This window comes from Prionailurus bengalensis, chromosome B4 (assembly GCF_016509475.1).
Source record: "Prionailurus bengalensis isolate Pbe53 chromosome B4, Fcat_Pben_1.1_paternal_pri, whole genome shotgun sequence".
In the NCBI taxonomy this organism is placed as follows: Eukaryota; Metazoa; Chordata; class Mammalia; order Carnivora; family Felidae; genus Prionailurus; species Prionailurus bengalensis.
Window position 1 is genome coordinate 83559152 of NC_057358.1, and position 25376 is coordinate 83584527.

At 38.0% G+C, this 25376-nt stretch overlaps 1 protein-coding gene across 26 annotated transcripts in view; it reads right to left on the bottom strand.

Moving 5' to 3' along the window:
• Positions 1–25376, bottom strand: part of R3HDM2 (R3H domain containing 2) — a 162918-nt gene that overhangs the window by 82906 nt on the left and 54636 nt on the right. Inside the window, exon 1 of one of the 26 annotated variants that reach the window (XM_043564552.1) lies at positions 14865–14943. The exons of the other annotated variants lie outside the window; for them this stretch is intronic. The gene's annotated coding sequence lies outside the window, so the exon portion shown is untranslated. Of the gene's footprint in view, positions 1–14864; positions 14944–25376 lie in introns of those variants that run through there. 26 annotated transcript variants of the gene reach the window in all.

Here is a 25376-nt window from a genome sequence, read left to right on the forward strand (position 1 = left end):
AAAAGCAAGATGCATTTGCCAAAATCTTTTTGAGTATTTTCTATGTTCTAGGTACTACGCTAAGCATTTTAAATACTTTTCATTGAAATCTCATTCTTCAATAATCACAAATATATAAAACATTTGTATATAAAAATGTTCATAAGCAATAAATAAATATAAATATATATATTTACAAATATATATATATATAACAAATAAATAAAAATAATAAAAAAATAAAAATGTTCACAACCATTATTTTTAAAAGAGAAAAACCTGGAAATAAATAGCCAAAAAGAATAATAATAAATGATGACAAATTCAAACAATGAATATAAAGTCACCCTCATGATGTGTTTATAAATTATTTTAATGACAAGGGAAATGTGATAGTCTACATACAAATCTTATGCAAAACTATATATACATGATGATATTAACTGTAAATATGTATGAAAAAAAGATAAAAGATATAACAAAAATTTAACAAGTATCTCCCTCAGGAATGATTACAGGTGATATTTTCTTCTTCATATAGTTTTACTCACCCACATTTTCTAAAATGTCTTTAATAACCATGTATGGATACTGTAATCAAATATTTTTATTTTTTTCAAGTTTATTTATTTATTTTGACAGAGAGAAGACAGTGCAAGTGGGGAGGGGCAGAGAGAAAGGAAGACAGAGAATACCAAGCAGGCTCTCTGCTGCCAGCACAGAGCCCAATGCAGGGCTTGAACTCATGAAATCGCAAGATCATGACCTGAGCCAAAACCAAGAATCAGACACTCAACTGACTGAGCCACCCAGGCACCCCTGGGTTGTCTTCTTTTTAAGTTTATTTTATTTTGAGAGAGAGAGAGAGAGAGAGAGAGAGAGAGAGAATCCTAAGCAGGCTCTGCACTAGGCTTCATCTCAGGAACTGAGAGATCATGACCAGAGCCAAAATCAAGAATCAGACGCTCAACCGACTAAGCCACCCAGGCACCCCTGGGTTGTTGAATTAGGAGCATTCTTCATATATCCCACATTGAAGTATTTCCTTAAACTTACATTTTCTGCCAGTCTGTGTGGCTTGTCTTTTTTTTTTTTTTAAAGTAAGCTCTGTACCTAACATAGGGTTCGAACTCAGGACCCCAAGATCAATAGTCGCATGCTCCACCAACTGAGCCAGCCAAGTGCCCTTGTGGCTTGCCTTTTCATTTTATTTACCATGTCTTTATTTTTTTAAGATTTTAAGTAATCTCTATATCCAATGTGGGGCTTGAACTCACAGTCCCAAGATCAAGAGTCACATCTCTACAGACTGAGACAGCCAGGCGCCCCCTACTGTGTTTTTAAAAGAGAAATTTTAGGGGCACCTGGGTGGCTCAGCTGGCTAAGCATCCGACTTTGGCTCAGGTCATGATCTCCCTGTTTGTGAGCTCGAGCCCACATTGGGCTCTGTTCTGATGGCTCAGAACCTGGAGCCTGCTTTGGATTCTGTCTCTCTCTTTCTGTCCCTCTTCCATTCACACTCTCTCTCTGAAAATAAGTAAGTAAAACATTAAAAAATAATATTAAGGGGCGCCTGGGTGGCTCAGTTGGTTAAGCACCTTACTTCAGCTCAGGTCATGATCTCATAGTTTGTGAGTTCAAGATTCATGTCAGGCTCTGTGCCGACAACTTGGAGCCTGAATCCTGCTCTGGATTCTGTGTCTCTCTCTCTGCCCCTGCACCACTTGAGTTCTGTCTCTCTCTCTCTCTCTCTCTCTCTCTCTCTCTCTCAAATAAACATTTTTTAGAAAGTTAAAAAAAAATTAAAAAATAAAAGAGAAATGTTATTTTGATGAAATCAAACATCAATTTTTTTCTTCTACACTTTGTGCGATTTGTGTTCAATTTACGAAATCTTTGCCTAATCTATGATCACAATGATTTTCTCAGACATTTTCTTCTAGAATTTAATAATTTCAGCCCTTACATATAAGTCCATGATCCATTTGAGTTATTCTTTTGGTGATGCGAAATAAGGTTGGAGGTTTTTTGTTGTTTTTTTTTAATGTGGTGAAGGATTGCAGAATTTGCCACCCCAAATATGCCACTTTGGCATAGGATTATTTCGAGCGGAAGGAAATTAAGCAGATAAAAGAAAAGCTCTCTGCCCCCCTTCTATCCGCCTAAAAGGACGTACATTTACAAAGCTGTTCTCCTCCCCTCTTCACCCACTAAGGAAAGAAATTAATCACAGGAGACAAACCTTATCAGCCTGGAGATGGCACCAGAGAGTTCTACACAACAAACTTTATTAAGGAGTCTTTATCTACCATTAGTTTCACTTACATTTGCCTTCGACAATTTGCCACCCCTAGAGACTCAAGCAAGGTCCTTTTCCTTTGTCTTATCCTTCCCTAAAAATTTCTTTAAGATGCTAGCTATACAAACTTAACTTCTAACCAAACCTTTGAGTTACCCAGGAGTTTCTCTCATGTATTGTATGTCAAAAAACTTGTTTTTCTCTTGTTAATCTGTCTTTCATTACAGAAATCTAGCTGGGAACCTGAAAGAGTAGAAGGAAAAAAGATATTTCCTCCTTTACAACGTCTATCTAATTGTTTAAAAATCGCTGATTAAAAAGTTTTCCTTGGGTGGCTTTCCAAGTTTTACCTGGGTGGCTCAGTCGGTTGGATGACTGACTTCAGCTCAGGTCATGATCTCACAGTCTGTGAGTTCAAGCCCCACATCGGGCTCTTGCTGACAGCTCGGAACCTGGAGCCGGCTTCGGATTCTGTGTGTTCCTCTCTCTCTGCCCCTCTCCCACTCACACTCTGTCTCTCAAAAATAAAAATAAAAACATAAAAAAAAATAAAAATAAAAAAGTTTTCCTTGTCCCACTGAAATGCCTTGGCAGCAGTCAAAATCAATTGACCATACACATGTGGATCTACTTCTGAGCTTCTATTCCCTTCCACTGTTCTATAGGTTTATTTTCACACCACACTATCTTAATTACCAAACCTTTACAGTAAGTCTTGAAATCAGGTAGTATAAATCCTTCAATTTTGATCTTTGTTTTCAAATTTGTTTGGTCTATTATAGACCCTTTGTGTTTTCAGATATATTTTAGTCAGTGTGTTGATTGACTGCAATCATGCTGAATATGTAGATCTGGGAAGAATTGCAATTTTACCAATATTGAATCCCCCAATCCATAAAAGCAACGTTTTGCAGTTTTCAATATACAGCTATTGCATGTGTCTTGTCAAATTTTACGCTATCTATAAATGACATACTTCCTCAACCTCAATTTCAGATTGCTCCTAGTATATAAAGACACAAGTGATTTTTACATACTGACTTTGTATCCCACAACCTTCCTCAACTTAAATAATCTATTTTGCAGATTCCTCATGTTCTCCTACATACATGATGCTATCCTTTGCAGTGGTTAAATTTTATTTTTTCCCCTTTTCAAACTTACGCCTTTTATTGCTCCTCTTCCCCTCTTAGCTTACTGCACTGGTGAGAATCCTCAATGCTATGTTGAAAAGAAGCAGTGAAGCCCAACATTCGTGCCTTGTTCTTGTTCTTAGGAGCAAAGGATTTTTTCTTCATTACATACAGTATTAGCTATTGGTTTCTCAAAGATGTCCTCTATCAGACTGAGGGAATTCCCTTTTAGAGATGCCTGGCTGGTTCAGTCAGTAGCATGCGACTCTTGATATCATGGCTGTAGGTTCAAGCCCCACGTTGGATATAGATTACTTAAAAATAAAATCTTTTTTTTTTTTAAAGGAAGTTCCCTTCTAATTTGTTGAAAGTTTTTAAAATGATTGGAAGTTGAGTTTTTCCCAAATGCCTTTTCTGTTTCTCTTGAGATAATCATAGTATTTTCTTTTTTAGCCTGTTAGTACATTGAATTACATATATTGTTTGAATTTTGAATGCTAAACTAACCTTGACTTGTTTTTTGTTTTGTTTTGTTTTGTTTTGAAGTACACCTAGCGTAGAGCCCAATGTGGGGCTTAAACTCATGACCCTGAGATCAAGAGTTAGATGTTTAACTGACTGAGCCACACAGGTGTCCTTTATTCCTCATTTCTTAAAGTGGAAGCTTAGGTCAATAATTTTAGATCTTTCTTCTTTCTAATATATGCATTTAATGCTATAGATTTCCTTTTAAGTATTGCATTAACTGCATCCCACAAATTTTGCTATGTCATGTTCTCATTTTCATTCTTTTAAAAACATTTTCTAGGAGAACCCGGCTGAGTCAGAAGAGTGTGTGACTCTTGATCTTAGGGTCATGGGTTCAAGTCCCACCTTGGGTGTAGAAATTACTAAAATAAATAAACTTTTGTAAAAAAAATTCTAATTTTCTAAAACTTTCTTATCATTCTTTGATACCTAATTCAGAGTATGTTTAATTTCCAAATGTTTGGGAGTTTTCAGGTATTTTTCTGTTACTGATTTCTAGTTGAATCTCCTTATGATAAAAGAACATACTTTGTAAAATTTAAACCCCAGATTGACTGAAATTCTTTTATGGCCCAGAATATTGTCTATCTTGGTAGATATCCTATGAACACTAGCAAAGAACAGTATCAGGTTGTTGTCAGGTAGAGTGGTCAGCAAATGTCAACCAGATCGAGTTAGTCAACCAGGTCAAGTTACTAACTGATTTTTTTTTGTCTAACTGTTCAACCAATAATTTTGAAAAAGTACTATTGACATCTCCAACTATACTGATGGGTTCTCTCTTTCACTTTTATTACTTTTTGCTTCATAAATTTCAAAGTTATTAAATGCACAAACATTTATGATTTTTAGTCTTCTTGAAGAACTGACCACATTTTCATCACAAAATCATACTCCATATCCATGATAATATTCCTTGTAATATTTACAAAGTAAAGTAATAACTACTTTGTCTAATATAGTAACCCCTGCTGTCTTCTGATTAGTGTCTGCACAATATATCTTTTTCCATCCTGTACTTTTTGTCTGACTTCTCATAGACAACATTTAACTAGGTCTTCCTGTTAACTGCAATCTGATAATTTGCAACTATTAATTGTAGTGTTTAGATCATTTGCATTTAATGTGATTATTTATATGGCTGGATTTAAGTCAACCATCTTGCTATTTGTTTCCTACTTGTCCAATCTGTTCATCTTCCCTTTTTTGGATGTCTTTTAATTAAGCATTTTATGATTCAATTATCTCCTTTCATGAGCTTGTTAATTATACCTCTTTGGGTTTTTTTAAGTAGTTTCTTTAGGATTTAAGGCATAAATTTTTAATGTATCATAATCTAGCTTAAAATAATATACCATTTTGCATATGTTATAAGAACTTTAGTATACTTCCATTTTACCTCTCCCACACTTTTGGGCAACTGCTGTCATACATCTTATTTCTACACGTTATAAATCCCACAATACAGTTTTATTATTTTGTTTTAAACAGTTATCTTTTAAGTGGTTTTTGAATAAAAGAACTCTTAATAGTTTCCATACAGATCTCTGATTCTCTTCATTTTTACATGTAAATCTAAATTTCTATCTAGTGTAATTTTCTCCTGCCATTAACATTTCTTATAGTGGTAGCTTGATGGTTTAATTCTACCAGCTCTTATATATTTTATTCTTACTGTATTTTTAAAAATTTTGTATTTGTAATTTTGCATTCTTTTTTTTAAATGTTTATTTTTGAGAGAGAGAGAGAGAGAGAGAGAGACAGAAAACACAAGTGGGGGAGGGGCAGAGAGAGAGGGGGACAGGGATCTGAAGCGTGCTCTGTGCTGACAGCAGAGAGCCCAATGTGGGGCTCGAACACACAAACTGTGAGATCACGACCTGAGCCAAATCTGATGCTTAACCGACTGAAGCCACCCAGGCACCCCTATTTTTACTGTTTTTTTTTTTTAATGTTTATTTATTTTTGAGAGAGAGAGAACGTGAGCAGGGGAGGGGCAGAGAGAGAGGGAGAGAGATAATCCCAAGTAGGCTCCATGGTGTCAGTGCAGAGCTCTACGCGGAGACTGAGAACCATGAGATCATGACCTGAACTGAAATCAAGAGCCAGACGCTCAACTGGACTGAGCCACGCAGGCACCACGTCTCTTGTATATTTCTAAAGGCTTTATTTCATCTTCATTATTTTTATTGTGATAAAATTCATATACCATATAACTCAACTACTTAAAGTCCACAATTCACTGGCTTTTAGTATATTCAGAGTTGTGCTTCCACCACCAACATCAATTTTAGAATATTTTCATCACCCCTATACCTATTAGCAATAACTCCCCATTTTCTCCCTATCCTCAGTCCTAAGCAACCACAAATGCATTTTCTGACCCTAGGGATTTGCCCATTCTGCACATTTTCCTCTTCACTTTTGAAAGGCATTTTCGCATACAATTTTAGCTTTATAGGCTTTTTCATTTAGCACTTTAATTTACCACTCCAATATCTTCTGGCTTGCAATGATTCTGATGAAAAGTCTGCCAAAATTCTTACCTTGTGCATTAGTCAAGGCTGCCATAACAAAATATCAAAGATGGGATGGCTTAAACAACAGAAATCTACTTCCTCACAGTCTGGAGGCTAGAAGTCCAAGATCAAAGTGTTGACAGGTTTGGTTTCTCCTGAGCCTCTCTCCTTGGCTTGCAGATGGCCACTTTCTGTGTCTTTGTATGGTTTTTCCTCTATGTACTCATGCCCCTGGTGTCCCTTTGTATGTTTAACTTTCCTCTTCTTGGGGCGCCTGGTGGCTCAGTCAGTTAAACGTCCAACTTCAGCTCGGGTCATGATCTCACTGCTTATGAGTTCAAGCCCCATGTAGGGCTTTGTGCTGACAGCTCAGAGCCTGGAGCCGGCTTCAGATTCTGTGTCTCTGTCTCTCTCTGCTCCTCCCCCGCTCCCACTGCCTCTCTCTTAAAAATAAACAAACATTAAAAAATTTAAAAAAAAATTCTTCTTCTTATAAGGACACCAGTGAGATTATATTAGGGACCCAACAGCCTCACTTTTTAAAAAGACTTTTTAAAGTAATTTCTTTTTTGTTTTTAATGTTTATTTGGTTTTTCTTTGGGGGAGCAGAGAGGGGCAGAGAGAGAAAGAGAGAATCTCTCAAGCAGGCTCTCCACTGTCAGCTCAGAGCCTGATGTGGGACTTGAACTCACGAATCGCAAGATTAAGACCTGAGACAAAAATCAAGAATCAGATGCTTAACTGACCGAACCAACCAGGCATCCCCCCCGCCTTTTTTTAAAGTTTATTTATTTATTTGAGAGAGAGCAAGTGTGAGAAAGTGGGGGAGGGGCAGAGAAAGGGGGGGGGGAGAGAGAGAGAGAGAGAGAGAGAGAGAGAGAGAGAGAGAGAATATATCCCAAGCAGGCTCCATGATGCCAGCATAGGACAACATGATGCCGACACAGGACTCAATCTTGTGAACTGTGAGATCATGACCTGAGTTGAAATCAAGAGTCACACACTTAAACAACTGAGCCACCCAGGCGCCCTTAAAATAATTTCTACACCCAACATGTGGCTCAAACCCAAGATCAAGAGTTGTATGCTCTACTGACTAAGCCAGCCAGGCACCCCCCGCCCCAACAGACTCACTGTAACTTAATTACCCCTATAAAGGTCTTTCCCCAAGTACAGTCACATTCTGAAATACTGGGAGTTATAGCTTCAACATATGAATTGGGTGTGTGGGGGGGGAGGGGGGGGTGACACAATTCAGACCACAAACAACCCTTCTGTATATAATGTGAGTTCTTTCTCTGCTTTGAAGACTTTTCTTTTCACTAATTGGATACAATTGATTAATATGCTCTTGGTACAGCTCTCTTCATGAGTGTTCTTTTTGGATTCTCCATGGATCTAGTAAGCATCTTAAGGAACCCAAAACAGAAAAATCACAAAGAGAACTACATCAAAGCATATCATAATCAAATTGCTTAAAATCAGTGATGAAGAAAAAATCTTAAATGAGCTCTTTAGATCTGTTATAGTTTTCATTAAATTTAGAAAATACTCAGTCATTATTTCTCCAAATATTTTTTCTATCCCCACCCCCATGTTCCTGAGACTCCAATTACATGTATTCTTAAGACTGCTTGGGGCGCCTGGGTGGCGCAGTCAGTTAAGCGTCCGGCTTCAGCCAGGTCACGATCTTGCGGTCCGTGAGTTCGAGCCCCGCGTCAGGCTCTGGGCTGATGGCTCAGAGCCTGGAGCCTGTTTCCAATTCTGTGTTTCCCTCTCTCTCTGCCCCTCCCCCATTCATGCTCTGTCGTCTCTCTCTGTCCCAAAAAAATAAATAAACGTTAAAAAAAAAAAAAAAAAAAAAAGACTGCTTAATGATGGAAAAAAAAAAAAGGCTGCTTAATGTCCCACTGTTCAGTTAGTATTGACTCATCACTGTATATTTATATTTTCAATCTTTTCTTTATATTTATTAAAAAATTTTTAAAAGTAAGCTCAACACCCAATATGGGGCTTGAACTCACAACCCTGAGATCAAGAGTCACAGACTTTATGGACTAAGCCAGCAAGGTGCCCCACTTATATTTCATTTTGGATATTTCTATTACTATGTCTTCAAGTTCACTAATTTTTTTCTTCTGCAATGCCTATGTGCTATTAATGCTGTCCACTATATTTTTCATTTCAGACACTGTAATTTTCATCTTTGGAAGTTTGATTTGGATCATTTTTATATCTTCCACGTCTCTACTTAACATGCTCAATCTTTCTTCTGGCTTTTTGAACATACACAACTGTTACAATGTCCTTGTCCACTAATTCTATCATCTGTATAATTTCTAGGCCTACTTCTATTGACTGGCTTTTCTCCTCAATACGAACTGTATTCTCCGCTTCTTTATATGCCTGATAATTGTGACTGGATGCCAAATGTCATAAATTTTGCATTCTTGGCTTCAGTGATTTTTTTTTAAGTCTTTAATCTTGAGCTTTGTTTCAGGAATTTGTGACTTAGAAACAATTTAATCCTTCTGAGGTTTGCTTTTATGCCTTTTAGACAAATCCAAGGTAAGTCCTCTAGACTAGGGCTAATTTGACCTCTTTATTGAGAAAATACCCTTCTAGTGCCTCCATTTAATGTCCCAGGTATTAGAAGATGTTTCTGCTCTGGCTAGTGGAAACACAATATATTTGTGGCCCTGTATTCCAGGGACTGTTCTGCCTAATGCTCTCTAGTGGCCTTTTTCTGGCCTTGGGTTAGTTTCCTCACTAATCATAAACTGGCTGCACTCAGCTAACAAAACTAAGATGGTAAAATCCAATAGAACTTTCTGGAATTGTGGCATCTGAGCACTTGAAATGTGTCAGTGCAAACGAAGAACTGAATTTTTTTTTTATTTAAAAAATTTTTTTTAACGTTTATTCATTTTTGAGAGAGAGAGACAGAGCATGAGTGGGGAAGGGGCAGAAAGAGGGAGACACAGAATCCGAAGCAGGCTCTAGGCTCTGAGCTGTCAGCACAGAACCCGATGCGGGGCTCGAACTCACGAACTGTGAGATCATGACCTCAGCTGAAGTCGGACGCTCAACCGACTGAGTCACCGAGGCACCCCAAGAACTGAATTTTTAAATATCTCATGAGGTTAGGAGCTACTGTACTGGACAGTGCAGGTTTAGAAGAAGCCTTAAAAATCTCTGGAGCTCTCTCCTTTGTGTGAAGCTTTCTTCTCTCATACTCTGCCCACAGATTCTAGCTGTTTTGGTTTCTCTGACCTTTTACCTCTGTATCCTCAAATCTGGGAGACTGCCAGCTCTGTTTGAGTATCCCTTTTCATCCTAGGTACTTAGAAACTTTCATCAGAGCTATCATAGGGCTCAATTTGATCGTTTCCTTTCTCTGAGATTTCACTGGTCTGTGCTACCTTTTGTCCAATGTCTAAAACAGTTTTAAAAATATATTTTGTCCAGTTATTCAGTTGTTTGTATTTGTTTAAGGCAGGGTCGTAAGTCAACGTCTTGTTACTCCACCATGATCAGGACTGTAAGTTCCCTTCCACTGAGTTTGTAACTTTGAATTATTATTACTTTTTTATTTCTCTGGGTCTAGATCAGTTGTTTCTAGTTGTTTGTAGTGACTTGTTTGAGATGTTATTATATTATTATTTTTAGCTCTTATTTGTTGGCAAGCTAATATTTTTTAATGTTTATTTTTTTTTAACATTTATTTTTCAAAGACAGAGTATGAGCAGGGGAGGGGCAGAGAGAGAGGAAGACACAGAATCCAAAGCAGGTCCAGGCTCTGAGCTGTTAGCACAGCCTGACACGGGGCTCAAACCCACGGACTGCAAGATCATGACCTGAGCTGAAGTCGGACACTTAACCAACTGAGCCACCCAGGTTCCCCTTTAATGTTTATTTTTGAAAAAGAGAGCACAAGCTGGGGAGAAGTAGATAGAGGGGGACAGAGGATTTGAAGCAGGATCTCCACTGACAGCAGCAAGCCCAATGCAGGGGCTCAAACTCACAAACCATGAGATCACAACCTGAGCTAATGCTGGATGTTAAACCAAGTAAGCCACCTAGGTGCTCCAGCAACCTAATAACTTTTTAAATGTTTATTTATTTATTTTGACAGAGAGAGAGAGGAGAGAAGAGGGAGAATCCCAAACAGGCTCTGCACTGTCAGTGAAGAGCCCGACATATGGCTTGAACTCACGAAACATGAGATCATGACCTAAGCCAAAAGTCAAGAGTCTGATGATTGACCGACTGAGCCACCCAGGCGTCCCTTATTTGTTGGCAATCTATCTTTGGGAATTCTTTGAAACTAGGGTTGAGGTATGTTCCACAAGGGATGATCTGAGTTTGCCTCTCTCAAGTGCCTGGGAGCTCTAGCAACTTGGATCTCCTTTCCTTTGTTTAAAAATTCAATTTATATATGTTAAATTTTCTGATCAAAAAACAAATTTACATGGCTCAAAAACTTTAAACTACTTCCCTTTCCCTTCCTCTTGGTTGGGCCCAAAGCTTGAACTAGCACGGTGTATAGTAAAGACTTTAAACTTGCTCAAAGGTATCTCTGGTCTTTGCCTTTAGCTTCCTGGGAGTAATAAACCAAAAACTGTGGAAATGTCTGCTTGTTGAAAGCCTTTGTTTACTGGGGGCTTTGAGTTGTACCAGACAGTCTAACAATGTGATTTTTAGTGGGGAGTCTGAGTCGCACAGTATCAGCTCAACTTCAGAAGGGGTTGGACACTGAGGTCAGTTACATAAGGCAACAATCACATATACATGATGGAGTCCCAACAAAAACTTGACGTCAAGGATTGGGTGAGCTTCTCTGGTTGGCAATATTCCATATGTGTTGTCACACATTGCCAGGAAGAGTTAACACTGTTCGTGACTCCACTGGGAGAGGACAAACATAAGCTCAGTATTTAGATCCCTCCTAGACTCTGCCTCATGCATTTCTTCTGTTGGCTGATTTTAATTTGTTAACTTCTGCTAAAATAAACCATAACTTCTAGGGTAACAGCTTTCATGAGAAACTTACAGGTTCTGTTAAGTCCTTCTGGCAAAGTATTGAACTCAAAAGTGGTCTTGCGGACCCTCAAATTCTATAATTGGTGCCAGAAGTAAGGCTGGACTTAGGAACGGTTCCCTAACTTTGTACACAGTCAGCAACACTGGGACTGAAGATTCAGGGTCGTGGGTGGAGAGGGGCAAAGAAGGCAACATAAGTGGTCAGGAGATTGATTTCATACAGAAGGAATGGACAAATAAGTAGTCTCAAGTAGCTTTCCTCTTAGCCTTCCCTCAAGAACCTTCATGCTGCTTCCTACCCCCATTCTCCTACCCCCTACCTTAACACCACCAAGTGCTCTAAAAAGTGTCAGAAAAATGAAACATAGCTCTACTCTTAAATTAAAAACAACAACAACAACAAAAAAAAACCTTTTTAAAACAAAAGCATGAGCAGGGGAGAGGGAGAGAGAATCTTAAGCAGGTTCCATGCTCAGCATAGAGCCCAACACAGGGCTCGATCCCACGACCCTAGGATCATGACCTGAGCCGAAACCAAGAGCTGGACACTCAACTGACTGAGCCACCCAGGTGCCACAATAGCTCTACTCTTAAAGGTCAGGGACCCTAGTTCGAAGTAAGATCTCTAAGATAAACTCAACTCTCATGCAAAGTGTCATGGGGGGTTGGAAAGTGAGGTTAACAACCTGTAGATAATATGCAATTCTGGTTCTGAATGTCACCTGAAAGATTCGACAGTAAACTAATGTGAACTCAAATTTATTAAGGATGTACAACACCACCATCAGACATGCAGGGACAGAGCTGCTGAAGTAAACCATCCTCCCAGCTTGCCAATAATAAATATGCTCTAACTTTGTTATGCAGACAAAATTTGGATGGCTATTTCAGAAACCAAATATGTCTTTTTGGACTTTCAATTTTTAGTCTGTGTCATTTTAGTCTCCAAAATATAATTCCAAATAAGACTGTAAACTCTTTGGGGCACCTGGGTGGCACAGTCGGTTAAGCGTCCGACTTCAGCCAGGTCACGATCTCGCGGTCCGTGAGTTCAAGCCCCGCGTCAGGCTCTGGGCTAATGGCTCGGAGCCTGGAGCCTGTCTCCAATTCTGTGTCTCCCTCTCTCTCTGCCCCTCCCCCGTTCATGCTCTGTCTCTCTCTGTCCCAAAAATAAATAAAAACGTTGAAAAAAAATTTTTTAAAAGACTGTAAACTCTTAGTATTCTTATCATTCTAAAATATACAAAATAGAGAATCCTCAACCCTTAGGATCCTTCTTACCCTACACTGATACCTTATTATCCAATAAGTCTGCCCTGCGGTAAGGCAGGTAGCTGCCTACCATGTGCCAAGAGCAGCAGAAATAGTTCATAAGATTCCATAGAAAGGAAGGTAATTGCTCCTGCCCTTACAATTATAATCTGGAATTTAAAGACATATATGTGAAATTAAAAACCAACAGAAATGCAAAATAATAAGAAAAACAAGTCTGCTTATCTCTGATTTTCCCCGAAGATTAGACCCCCTTGAACACAGGGATTGTGCTTTAAACCATCAGCAACTTGAAAATACAAGGCTCAAAAAATACAAAAATTAAGAGTTCAAATTAACAGAGAATCATGGACAGTTTCCTAAAAAATGTTAATCTTGCACTGGATATTTTAAGGATTGTGGAAATGTATTGGCAAAGAGAATCAAAGATAACTTGGAGAAGAGCAAAAGCACAAGAGAAAGATAGTATATTTAGTCTAGTTCAACTTGGCTGACTCAGTCCAAAGAAATGAGTTTAATGAAATGTCAGGAAAATGTGAGTGGGGCTGTCCTGAGGTCCTGCTGAGAAATGTGGGATTTATGCAACTGAGAGCCACTATCACCGGGGAGTGAAATGATCATGATGATAATAACTGGAATCACTGAGCAGTGAAAGGCCAGTTTCTCAGGCAGTAGCACTGACCCAAAAGTAGCAATAGAGGCCAAAAATTCTTGTTCTGGTTCAGACTATAAAACAGTATTTCATCAGTGGTCCAAGAATGGAACTCAAATCTAGATACTATTGCTGTTTTTTTTTTTAAAAAGGTACAAGCAAACTCAGAGATGGCCAACAGGGTTAGGGGGACAAACATGGTTTTTCCTTCTCCAGTGCCCAAATGACTGACAGCTATCCCCTTTCCACCTACAGTGACATGAAAAAGGCAAATAGTTTAAAAAGTAAAGAATACCCAAGTAGTAGTGTGCTCATCTATCAAAGAGAAAAAAAAAACAATGTCAAAAATTTTTTTTCATGAAAGATAGGATGCAGGGGGAGAAAAAAAACACAGGAGGAAGACGAAAGAGAAACATTAATTCTGATGCACCAGAAAACATAAAAGGGAAAAAATATCATTCAAAATAATTGCCTTGCTTTTAGATTTTGCCATCCTTCTTCCAAGCCTACAGTCTGTTAAGAAGGTGAGAGAACAGGCAATGAGAAGGAATATTCCCAAACAAAAGGAACAAATGCCGCACAACCCATATCCCAAGACCAGAGATTTTTAGTGTCCCAAGTATCTGGATCATATTTAAAATGAAAATGAAATCTTGATTTAATGCTGTGCTTTTCATAGGGATTCTTCCCTCATCTCTCCTAAAAATGCAACAATTACTACAAAAACATAAAATCAACATTATCATAAATGATCTTAACACAGTCTCTGTCTGAACAGAGTCTAAGGGAAGAACAGGGCATAGCTTCTATCTTTTCCCACTGCTGCCAAAAGAAATAACAATAACCAAAAGTCTGAATGCCCTTACAGGGTATCACAGACTGTGGCCTGTTCCCTGCCTTGCAGCCTTCCCAGAATGGACCAGTGGGATTTAACATGAACCAAATCTGTCAACCAAGCTGAAGACAGACACGTGAGTTCTAATGAGCAGTGGTAAAAAAAACATACTGCTCCATTCAGCTCCAAACAATGATAAATAATTCAGGAAAAGAACTGCTGCATAGAGCATAGCAGCATGGTTTAAAAATAGACCACAGGCTACAGAATCTAGGTAGGGGAATCAGAAGTCAGAGAAAATGGATTCATGTCAACAAATTCCCAAGCCCTTGCCATACAGGACGCTGCCGAAACTGTCACTCAAAATGGATGTCAGAATTTTAATGTGCTTTTTAAAAAGCAAGTATTTTTCAGGAGCTTGGCAAATTTGGTAACAAGAGCTAATAAGCAATAGCACTATTTGGCAATAGTGCCAAATATCACAGAAAAAGCAAATTGAAAGGGTGTAGGGAAGACATGTTATAAAAAAATTAGAAGGGGGTTAAAATTCTGTTTTCTGTACCACCAAATTCTAGGTCTAACATCAGTTTGGACTTTTACTTACTAATTATGTCTCTAACATCGAGGGTATGTAGCACTCAGGATTTTTCTGTTCATTTTTACACCTTGAACAGTTCCAATCATACAATACATGGAAACACAAGATTCTCACCTGTTAACAAAAAGGGTAGCTTGAAAACCGAACAGAAGTCATGATTTGTTCTCACCAGATTTAAATTAAACTCTGAGTCTGACAGAATTGAGGACTCTCTAATAGGTAAGGATAGTCCAAGATCCTGGGGTCATGTGGATGGTGAAGGTTTCGACAGACTCAAGAATGCTTCAAGTAGGGGATGTGACAAATAGTGTGGCTGGACAGTCAATCTTAAGACTGGTGTCCTAAGGACTCTAAGAATAACCAGAACCCATATGTACTCTAAATACTCAACAATGTATGTAACGAAGAAATAACATTCTATATCCAAACTGCATTTCCCCAGAACCAGTCTCTTCATATGTTTGAGATTAATTTCAGAAAATCGAAAACTTTAAGACCATATAATGATATCTAACTTACCTATAATGTTTGATATAAAATACAAAATAAACCATAATCTGGACCTTTTTATACTGCTTTTTCCTAAGTAAAACAGGACTGAAGAAATTCTTGTTGAGTATAAACTGCAAACCATTATATATATACACCAATATGCTTATGCCTCACTGTTTTAGGAAAAAAATTGGCTATGTCTCCTTATAACTGTGCCATTCAACTTAAACTACACAAAGACCAGAACAAACTTGTAATGAGATGGGTTTTTTTTTTTTCAATTCTTCAATTCTCTAGTTTTTACGTGTAAACACTAAATAGCATTTTCAAAAGAGAAATAGACTGGCTCATTTAAAGATAGTCCACAGGCGCCCAGGTGGCTTAGTCGGTTAAGCGTCCAACTTTGGCTCAGGTCATGATCTCGCAGTTCTTGAGTGTGAGCCCCGGGTCGGGCTCTGTTCTGACAGCTCAGAGCCTGGAGCTTGCTTCTGCTTCTGTGTCTCCCTCTCTCTTTGCCCCTCTCCCACTCACACTCTGTCTCTGTCCCTCTCAAAAATAAGCAAACATTTAAGAAAGAAAGAAAAAAATAGTCCATCCTAAAGCACTTCATGGACAGATCCTTGCTCCATTTACCAGACAGTAAGCCAACACTTCCTTTCTCTGTAAATCCAGGCTTTCTTACTGTTGACAAGAGACAGTATAGTCACACAGACCTGGATTTCAGTCCTTGCACTGGTACTACCCTTAGTCATAGTAAAGGAACCCTATTCTGGATCTTACACTTTAGATATCCACTCTGACCCCCTTCTGACCTGTCTATCCCCTCAGGCAAGATGTTCACTGGACCAAGTAGACAAATCTACCTGAAGCCCCTGACTCTACCAACCCCGACTATGCTCTGGATCCCAGAATTCCCTGCCCAAGCAGTTTTGAGCCTACTTCCAAGGCCTTCAGTGGATCTCTTCTCAAACTCTGTCCTGCCATCGACAATACCTATACCCACTGTTGTACACATTCCATGGTCTGAATCATGGCCAAGGGACAAATGATGAGAGTCTGAGGATTGAGACTAGTCTTAGAGGGTACCTGTCTCAGAACTCTGAGTAGTGCAATAATTCTGGCCTTCTAGGTCATTAGGAAAATACATGTCTGCGTAGAAGAGGAAATATTTTTCTGTTAAAAACATTAAAAAAAAATTTTTTTTTTGCTTTTTACATTTATTCATTTTTGAGAGACAGAGAGAGACAGAACACAAGCCGGGGAGGGGCAGAGAGAGAAGGAGACACACAATCTGAAGCAGGCTCCAGGCTCTGAGCTGTCAGCACAGAGCCCGATGAGAGGCTCTAACTCACAAACGGCAAGATCGTGACCTAAGCCGAAGTTGGACACACAACCGAGCCACCCAGGCACCCAGAAATACTTTTCTAACAGTTTTTTTTATCTTGATTTATAACCTAAGTATAGAGATACGAAAACTGTGCTTTTATTCATGCTTTTGTCCTGAAATTTTTAGGAGCAGGCCTATCTAGCCCTATCACATACCAGCTATGTGATCTGATTCAAGGTGTTTTTTTTTTTTTTTTTATCGTTTCTGGTTTTGTTTTGTTTTGTTTTGTTTTGTTTTGTTTTGTTTTGAGAGAGAGAGAGAGAGAGCATGCATGCATGTAAGCAGGGGAGGAGCAGAGAAAGAGGGAGAGAGAATCCCAAGCAGGCCCCACGGAACCCGACAGGGGGCTTGAACTCACAAAACATGAGATCATGACCTGAGCTGAAACCAAACCTGACCCAAGCCACCCAGGTGCCTGTTTCTGTTTTTTTAATGTGATCTGGTTTGTAACTACACTACCTCTTATAAACTTCATTTTACTGACCCATAAAATAATCTCCTTCATAGGATTTTAATGTAGTGAAATAATTTTTAAAATAATTTTGCAGGGTACCTGGTGCAGAGCAAATCTGAGAAAAACTGAAGCTATTACTAGATGCTCTGCCATCACTCTTCTCCCCAGTATAGGCATAAAAGGGACTAAAAGGGCAAAAATGTAGGGCCAATTTCAGAGAAAGTACAACAAAACACAGCCATTTCTGGGTCTCATTTTAGGAATTTCTGTCATTGACTCCACGGAAGTCTGGTGGTATTGGTTGCTGTTTTTGTTACAACCATTTCTCCCATTAAAATGTAAGCTTTATTTTTTTGTAATTATATAAGAAGATGAATGCTAAGTAAACTTACTGTGGTAATCATTTCTCAATATATGTATGTAAAATCACTATGTAGTACACCTTACACTTACACAGAGCTGTATACCAATTATATCTTAATAAAACTGAAGAAAAAATGTACGTTCTATAAGGGCAGGGATTTTTCCTTTTTCTTTACTGCTATATCCCATACTCTCAGACGGTTCCTGGCACGACAAATAAGTATTTGTTAATAAACCATTAACTACAAAAAACAAGTATAGAGTGCTTATCTGACACCCAACATCAATGTAATATGCTAGTAAGCCTGGTATAATCAGAAAATAAATTATTTATATATGGCAACTTTTCTTAGCTGCTTCTTGTAATTTCAGAACAGTTTTCTTAAAAATGAAATTACTGAGGGGCACCTGAGTGGCTCAGCTGGTTAACCTCCCAACTTTGGCTCAGGTCATGATCTCGCAGTTTGTGAGTTTAAGCCCCGCGTGGGGCTCTGTGCTGACAGTTCAAAGCCTGGAGACTGCTTTGGATTCTGTGTCTACCTCTCTCTCTCTGCCCCGTCCCCATTCATGTTCTCTGTCTCTGTCTCTGTCTCTGTCTCTCTCTCTCAACAATAAATAAACATTAAAAAAAATTTAAAGGGGCGCCTGGGTGGCTCAGTCGCTTGGGCGGCCAATTTCTGCTCAGGACATGATCTCGTGGTTTGTGAGTTCAATCCCCGAGTCAGGCTCTGTGATGACAGCTCATAGCTTGGAGCCTGCTTCAGATCCTGTGTCTCCCTTTCTCTCTCTGTGCCCCTCCCCAACTTGTGCTCTGTCTCTCTGTTTCTTTCTTTTTTATTATTTTTTTTTATTTTTATTTAAAAAAAAAATTTTTTTTTTCCAACGTTTATTTATTTTTGGGACAGAGAGAGACAGAGCATGAACGGGGGAGGGGCAGAGAGAGAGGGAGACAGAATCGGAAGCAGGCTCCAGGCTCTGAGCCATCAGCCCAGAGCCCGACGCGGGGCTCGAACTCACGGACCGCGAGATCGTGACCTGGCTGAAGTCGGACGCTTAACTGACTGCGCCACCCAGGCGCCCCTCTGTCTCTCTGTTTCAAGAATGAGTAAACATTAAAAAAAAAAAGAAAATGAAATTATTGAAAACAGTAGAGTATGCCTTTAATATGAGGACATTTCTGCTCTCTTCAACTTTGCTCCCTCACCTGTTTGCAGAGGGATATTAATAATACTCAGTAATTTCATACATAATCCTACAAGAGAGGATAATTCAACTAACTAAACTGTACTGAAGCTCTTGTTTTAAGCTTCAAATAGAATGGGATCAAGTAAAAACAAAATCTAGAAGAGTAATTGAGGAAAAAAGTCCTTTCTTTCTGCATATCTCACATTTTTATCCCCAGCTTCCTCAAGTCTTGCATCAATTCCGAAGAACTCAAAACAATTCTACAAATTGTATCTTACACCTCACCACATTCTCAAAAATATATTATGTTTTTCAAATTTCCTCAATCAATCCATTTATCTCTGATGAATACTCCTAGAATACTGTGGGGCTCCTGGGTGGCTCAGTTGGTTGAGTGTCCAACTTCGGCTCAGGTCATGATTTCCAGGTTCATGGGTTTGAGCCCTGCATCGGGCTCTGCACTGCTGGTGCAGAGCCTGCTTGGGATTCTCCCTCTCTGCCTCTCTCTCTGCTCCTCCCCTGCTTGTGAGCGCATGCTCTCTCTCTCTCAAAATAAATAAATAAACTTAACAAAAAGGTTAGAACACTGTAGCAGAAGTAGATGATTTGGAATCAAATCTATTCTGAAAGAGATTGAAATGACCTTGACAACATTATACATGAAACTGAGTAGACAGAATGATGACTGGTAAAAAGATAGCTCAAAGCACATCCTGTATAACTGAGAATTAAAAGTGTGTCAACAGAGGGGACATGTTACAGATGTGCTTTCTGTATCACACAAATCCCAAAACTAGCCTGGGTTCTTATTCAAAGGCTTATCTGAAGAAAACGGCATCCTCTGTATCGGTCTGATTCTGAAACTCAACTACAACATAAGGCATCATAAAAAAACAACTACTCTTAGTGACCTCATGATACTATTAGCGAAACACAAGTAGGATATTCCTGGGAACTGGTAAAATAAAACTCCCAATAGTCCTAAATTCCATGACTGACTTAAGAACTCCTCCCTGAACAAAATTCAAAGGTATCTTTAAAAACAAACAAACAAACAAACAAACAAACAACCTTAAAACCCAACAAGCTCCAACATATCCTCTTCTATACAAAAAAATACAAAGCTATAAATGTCTAGAAATGCCCCAAGGTATGTAATTACTGAAGCTAATTAACATTCTCAAAATTAAACATCCACTGCAATGCTCAAGAGACTGGGGTCACAGAAAATAGATAAGGGCAAATGAATCCCACCAAAAAGATAAAGTTCAGATGTGTTGCTCTAATAAATAAAGAAAACAGGATTCTGAAATTAAGCAATGAAACCTGCTGGGAGAAGAAAAATTATTATCAAACTCATAAGTGTCAATTAAAATGTAAAACTTTGTGTTTGCTGTTATTCACTGGGAAAGTGGGAATTAATTGGGCTGGAGCTCAGAACTGTGAGAATGATTTTGTAATAAAGATAACATGAAAGATCCTTTCATTTATACCAAAAAGATGCTGTTTTAAAAAGAAAACACACTTTTAAAAATCTATACTAAATCACCTTTTTCTCTAAGATCACTACACCAGAGTTGTGCCATATAATTTTACCTCTAATCCTCACTTACCTTTATCCTAACAAAGAATACAACTATGGGATCTTGGATAAAGAAGATTCAGTATTTTGTACAGTATAGTTTTTAGAGATTTGATTTCAAGCTCTGCCACTTACAAGCTGTGTGATCTTGGGCAAGTTACTTAATCTCTTGGTTCCTCGGTTTCCCTTATCTGTAAAACAAAGGTAATAATAACTATCTCATGGAGCTGTAAAAATTAAGTGAGTTAATATACAGGTAAAATATTTAGACACATGGAAAGCACTTAAATAAATGTTAGCTATTATTTTTGTTGTTGTTATTTAGTCTTCTCTAAACTAATAAAAGAAGATCAGGGTCACTATTTTTAAAACTTGGAAGAATTAATATAGAAATAATAATATTATCTGTTTTATGGTTCCTCTGAAATTGAAGGACCTGCTTGCATAGAATGAATAGACTAAGTAGGCCCACAGTGACATTAGGTTTTAAGGTCTCCAATATTCATTTTCTTCTTAGGGACAAAGATGTTGGAATGCAATCTAAGATTCTTGTGTCAGAGGAATCAAGTTCCCTTTCTGCACCTACCAGGACAATCAATGGTACGGGAGACAAACAAGTAAAATATAATGTATTGTTAAGTGCTAGTTAGAGCTGCTCACAAGGTTTAATGGGAATAGAGGGAGCAGGCATATAAATATCATACCAGAAGAAAGGCTTCCAGAAGGAAGGGAGGTTTAAGCCTAATCCTCCAGGATAAATAGTATTTAGCCTAATAGAGAAGTGGAAAAACAGACCTAGATTCCATATTCACCAGCTAGATGATTTGAGGAGAGTTACTTAATCTCTCTATACCTCAGTTTCTTTACCTATAAAATGGAATGATTAGAACACTTTTTTTGGAAGGCTGTGTGGAAATTAAATGAGATAATACATATATAAAATACTTAGAACACAGTGCCAGGAATACAGTGTGAACCCAACAAATAGTATCATTAACACAGACATATGGATCACCACGATGCTTTCTCAGAACAGCAAGTATTGCATAAAGAAAGCTAGAGTATAAGACACTCACAGAAAAGTAGCTTGTGAAAAAAAAGCTAGAGATCAGTGGAAACAGGATCATAAAACATCTTGCATACTAACTAAAGCTATGAGAAACTTGTAATGGATTTTCAAAAATGGATTACATCATCATATTTCTATTTTAGAAATATTACTTTTGCTACAATGTGGATAGCTTAGAAAGAAAATAAAATAGAGGAAGAGACACCAGCTAGGAAAAAGAATTCTGACTACAGAATGAGGGGACTGTGACCCAAGAAGCATCAGGAGATAAAAATCACTAAGACTTAGTGATGTGCATGATGACTGTGTGAGAAGTATAAGACACTCAAGTGACTGGACAGAAAAGCAGCTTCACAAAGTGTGGCCTGAAACCCCTAGAAATCTCCAAGACTTGTTTTTTTCTGCAAAGTCAAAAAGAACTTTTATAATGTACTAAGGTCTTGTTTGCACTTTTCACTATCATGCTCTCACAGGTATATGACGGTATTTTCCAGAAAACAAAGGACATGTTATATCACAACCAACTGAATGAAAAGGCAGATAGGAGAATCCATCTATTAACCCCAATATTAAATTAAATTTTTAAAAATGAAAAACAATGACACATTTCCTCCTAAATTTTATTGTTGCTGTTTTGAAATGTTTTTTCATAAAAGACTTGCTTTTATGTTAACATGTAATAGGTTATCATTTTATTTTTTTTTTCAACGTTTTTATTTTTTGGGGACAGAGAGAGACAGAGCATGAACGGGGGAGGGGCAGAGAGAGAGGGAGACACAGAACTGGAAACAGGCTCCAGGCTCCGAGCCATCCGCCCAGAGCCTGACGCGGGGCTCGAACTCCCGGAACGCGAGATCGTGACCTGGCTGAAGTCGGACGCTTAACCGACTGCGCCACCCAGGCGCCCCTAGGTTATCATTTTAAAATGAATTAATAAGTGTTTCTAAAGTTTCTCAGTTCTAATTTCCAATACACTAATATTGATAGATATTATCAATCATAAACAAAAGCTCTTTTGGGGGGGGGCTCAATAATTTTTAAGAGTGTGAAGAAATTCTGATACTAAAAGGTTTGAGAACAACTGGGGAGGATATTTTTACCACTAGAACACTGAAAGAGAAACCAGTTTGGTAAGAAAAGATGATGAAGTTCAGTTTAACAATGGTAGGGGCACTGGGCTGGCTCAGTTGGAAGAGCATGCAACTCTTGATTTCAGGGTCATGAGTTTCAGCCTGGGTGTAGAGATTACTAAAATAAAATAAAATAAAATAAAATAAAAGAAAAGAAAAGAAAAGAAAAGAAATGAAATGAAATGAAATGAAATGAAATGAAATAAAATAAAATAAAATAAAATAAAATAAAATAAAATAAAATAAAATAAAAAAGGGCACTTGGCTGGCTCAGTCAGTAGAGTATACAACTCTTGATTTCAGAGTCGTGAGTTCAAGCCCCACACTGGGGCTTATTAAATTAAATTAAATAATAATAATAAATAAAATGGCAAAATACAGTGATAAAGAAAAAATATTAAAAGCAACAAGACAAAAAGAATATAGTTACATATAAAGGAAAACCCATAAGCAGACAAACAAAACCAGACAAAAATTAAAGAAGTTCATGACCACTAAACCAGTCCTGCAAGAAATACTAAAGGGGACTCTTTGAGTGGAAAAGAAGGACCAAAAGTATGAAGGCAGGAAACACAAAAGCAGTAAAAATGAGTGTTTCTGTAAAAAATCAGTCAAGGAACTGACAAAATAAAAGGACGTAAAATATGACATCATATACCTAACTTGGGCAGGAGTAAAGAACGGGTTCAAATTTAAATGTTTATTTTTAAGAGAGAGAGTACGTGCATGCACACAAGGGAGGGGCAGAGAGAGAGGAAGGCAGAACCCTACACAGGCTCCTCTCTCTCAACGCAGAGCCTGATGCGGGGTTCAATCCCACAACCCTGGGATCATGACCTGAGCTGAAATCAAGAGTTGGAAACCCAACCTACTGAGTCACCCAGGCACCCCAAGAATGGTTTCAAATTTAAACAACCATCAATTTAACACAGACTGCTATATGCAGAAAATGTTATAAACATAATAGTACCCACAAAGCAAAAACCACTAATAAAAAAAAAATCTAATAAATACGCAAAAGAATAGAGAAATCCAAATCTATCACTACAGAAAACCAACAAACCATGAAAGAGAAAGACAAGAAAAGGATTAGAGAAAATCCTCACACACAACACAAAACAAACAATAAAAAGGCAATAAATATATTTCTATCAATAATTGCTCTGAATGTAATAGGACTAAATGCTCCAGTCAAAAGACATAGATGGGGTAACAGAATGGATTAAAAAAAAAAAAAAAAAAAAAAAGACCTATCTATATGCTGCCTACAAGAGACTAATTGTAGACCTAAAGAAACCTGCAGATTGATACTGAGGGGATAGAGAAGCATCCAGCATGCAAATGGATGTCAAAGAAGGCTGGAGTAGCAATACTTTTATCAGACAAAATAGACTTTAAAACAAAGACTGTAACAAGAGGGGTGCCTGGGTGGCTTAGCTGGTTAAGCGTCTGACTCTTGAGCTCACCTCAGGTCTTGATCTCAGCATCACGAGTTCAAGCCCCGCGCTGGGATCCACACTGGGCATAAGCTTACTTTAAAAAAAAGAAAAAAAAGGAAAAAAAGACTGCAACAAGAGACAAAGAAAGACACTATATAATAATAAAGGAGATGATCCAACAAGAACATACAATAATTGTAAATACTGATACACCCAATATGGAAGCACCCAAATATATTAAAGAGTTAATAACAAATATAAAGGAACTAATTGGTAGTAGGGGACTTTAACACTCCACTTACATCAATGGACAGATCATCTAAACAGAAAATCAACAAGGAAACAATGGCTTTATTTTTTGTTTTTTTTTTAATTTTATTTTAGAAAGAGACAGAGCACTCAACTTGGATGGGAGAGGGAGAAGAGAGGGAGGGAGGGAGGGAGGGAGGGAGGGAGAGAGAGAGGGAGGGAGAGAATCCTAAGCAAGCTCCACGCTCGGTGCGGAGCCCAACTTGGGGCTTGATCCCATGACCCTGGGATCATGACGTGAGTCGGACACTCAATCGGCGAAGCCACCCAGGCGCCTCAAGGAAATAATGACTTTGTATGATATACTGGACCAGATGGATTTAACAGATATATTCACAACATTCCATCCTAAAACAGCAGAATACACATTCTTTTCAAATGCACATGAACACTGTCCAGAATAGATCACATATTAGGCCACAAAAAAACACTCAACTAATTCAAAAAGATCAAAGTCATACCATGCATCTTTTCTGACCACACACTATGAAGCTAGTAGTCAACCATAAGAAAAACTCTGAAAAGACCACAAATACATGGAGATTAAATAACATGCTACTAAACAATGAAGGAGTCAACCAGTAAATAAAATAAGAAACAAAAAATACATGGAAACTAATGAAAATGAAAACACCACCATTCAAAACCCTTGGGATGCAGTAAAAGTAGTTCTAAGAGGGATGTTTATAGCAATACATGTCTACTTCAAGAAGCAAGAAAAATCTCAAACAATTTACACCTAAATTTACACCTAAAGGAGCTAGAATAGAAAAAGAACAAACAAAACTTAAAACCAACAGAAGGAAGGAAATAATAAAGATTAGAGCAGAAATAAATGATACAGAAACTAAACAAATAGAATAGATCAGTGAAACCCAGAGCTGGTTTTTTGGGGGGAAAAAATCAATCAAATTGATAAACCTCTAGCCAGACTTACCAAGAAAAGAAAGGACCCAAATAAATAAAATCACAAGTGAGAGAGGAGAAATAACAACAAACACCACAGAAATACACACAATTATATGAGAAAATTATGAAAAACTATATACCAACAAGTTGGAAAACCTAGAAGAAACAGATAAATTCCAAGAAATATATAACCAAAACT